This window comes from Adiantum capillus-veneris, chromosome 11 (genome assembly GCF_014529385.1).
Source record: "Adiantum capillus-veneris isolate H3 chromosome 11, ASM1452938v2, whole genome shotgun sequence".
Lineage (NCBI taxonomy): Eukaryota > Viridiplantae > Streptophyta > Polypodiopsida > Polypodiales > Pteridaceae > Adiantum > Adiantum capillus-veneris.
Genome location: NC_140941.1, coordinates 6164240 through 6166665, shown reverse-complemented (window position 1 = coordinate 6166665; position 2426 = coordinate 6164240). Strand labels below are relative to the sequence as shown.

The window sequence follows — 2426 nt, the reverse complement described above, 5'->3', positions numbered from 1 at the left end:
CTAGTATCACACTGCAATATGTGAGCTAATCATGAAGCCCACACTGTGCGGTATTGATGCATACACACGCACAAGTCTCCCACCTGCAGAGAACACCGCATGCAAATGCTGAGTGCAACCCGCAATCTCTACCTAGATCGCATAAATGATACACATAAAACTCCCGGGAAAATTTCGCCAGAGTTTCGTAAGTAAAACGGCCACAAAACCAGTAACCAAACTGACTGCACGCTCAAAACCATGAGCAACCAAAGCGCATCAAACCGCACTCCAAATGCATGCACCAATCTCCACACTTTGCATACATCATTGCAAACACCTGCAAATCTAGTACACAAATATCTTCTCTACCTGTGACTACCAAAAAACATGCTCGAGGCATACATTACCAAACTCAAAATGCAATCACATTAGTCTCCCTGAGCATCAAACCACATAAGGCATACATTGTATCCTCCCACCTGTGAGGAAACTTGCAGCAAATATCACTCTCACATTTGAGAGAAAACCATGTGTGGAATCCTTGACACACAATAAACAACTGCTGCTGCAGAAAATTCAGCGTTCAGAATTTTAAAATTTTGATATGACGAGCGCGTCCGGAGCATGCCAAAACCCCAAGGTAGACTCCTGGATCACATGTATCCGAGTCCGGGTGTGAAAGCTATGCCAAAAACCTCCGTTTCAACCCAAAAACGCAGCATAAACTGCCAAAAGAGGGTTGAAAAATGCAACTCCTCAACCGTAGCTCGAATGAAGTTTTTGATGGCTCGAATGGCTTCGAAAGGGGCGTAAAACAATAGGACACCTGACCCGGTGGAAACGCTCTCGGAAAGCTGAATTTGCCGATGCCGAAGTCGAAACCCTGTTTGCACTCTTGAAAGTGCACGCGCACGCGGACGCGATTTTGGGAATGAAACTAGCTCTCCGCTGTTGTCGTGACTGTGCACACATGCGCTCCCTCCGCACCTATGCTCTGATACCAATTGAAGGGGATCGGGGAGCACCACAGATGGAGAGCGAGAGAGACAGAGAAGGAGACACACACACGATGTGGGTGGGGAGACTGTGAAGTGGCAGCTCCCCCTATACAATATAGTCACTATAAGTATAGGGTAACAGTGGGCGGGCGCCCATGACCTGGGCAACCAATCAAGGCACATAGGCCTTAACCCCAACAGGCCTGGACCACTCTCTATTACTGCAAAATGCATGGCTTGGTGCTCCAAGGGTTTCTTGTACATGCAGCAGTGTGCGCTCCGAAGCTCGTTACAAATTTTTCTTTGAGAAGCCCTTTGTTGTTGAGCTTGCTCTGGAAGAACTTTTACAAGTTGCCCAAGCTTCTAAATCCTTGTGGGTTCCTCATCCTTCCTATTCCACCACATGTGATCCTCTCGAATGTATTGATCATGATGTTTATGTCCAGCGGTTCCCTTGCGGAAATTGGCCCTACACCTACGGGGCTACACTCCGAGAGTACTTGCCACACTGGCCTTGTCATCATGAATTCTCCCTCCCTTGTTGAGACCCTATGGATGTGGGACGCTGGCCATAAATGTTCCCTTTCATTATCTCTCGAGTTCACCCTGTTGAGATCCTTTCTACTAATGGCGCCATTCAGCTGATGTACTCAGAGTTTTAGCTGCCTACCCAATTGGTTCCCACTCGTGAAAACTACTTCTTGAGATATTCGAAGCGCGTAGGCCATCTATGGGTTGTTGTAGATGTTTCAATCGATAGTCTATGTGGGAACCCGCCCACGATGCAAAAAACGCCCTTCTGGTTGTGTTATTGAGGAGATGCCCAGTGGATATTCCAAGGTCACTTGGGTAGAGCATGTGGAAGATGATTGTAGAGGGGCTCACAATTTGTACCAATCGTTTGTTAACTGCAGTATGGGATTTGGTGCTCACCAGTGGCTATGCACATTGCAAAGGCAGTGTGAGAGAATTGCAAGTATCTTAGCAAATAATGTACCAACTGGAGATATAAATGGCCATGTGTGGAATACACTAGTCATAACTGCTTCACTTATTTAAGAATGTGTTCATTGACTAACAATCGAGGTATTTCTATAAGCACTCTGAAACCTATTGCTAACAATTTCGTGCAACTACTTCTTGCGTAATCAAAACAATACCGCTCACAAAAGAAAAATCTCATTCTATCAGCAGTATCGGTCAGTGTTTCATTTAAATTGAATGATTTTTGAAACTGGCTAAGCAAATCAAAGGGTGTTTGATGTTGACGCTTCTGCATTTTCCTACGATGTCCCACCTTTTCCCCTATTCTCTACATTTAGACCGTGTCTCACAAAATATTGAACAACATTATTGGTTTGTCCAAGCTAATATATATTCTTTGTAAAATCATCTACAAATGCACCCACATCCACTACTCTATTCACTCCAAGTCCTTACAAGGAC

General features: G+C 45.1%; 1 pseudogene; it reads left to right on the top strand.

Moving 5' to 3' along the window:
* The first annotated feature begins 1409 nt into the window (after positions 1–1409).
* Positions 1410–2039, top strand: LOC147446841 (homeobox-leucine zipper protein HDG2 pseudogene; annotated as a pseudogene).
* Positions 2040–2426: the final 387 nt, after the last annotated feature.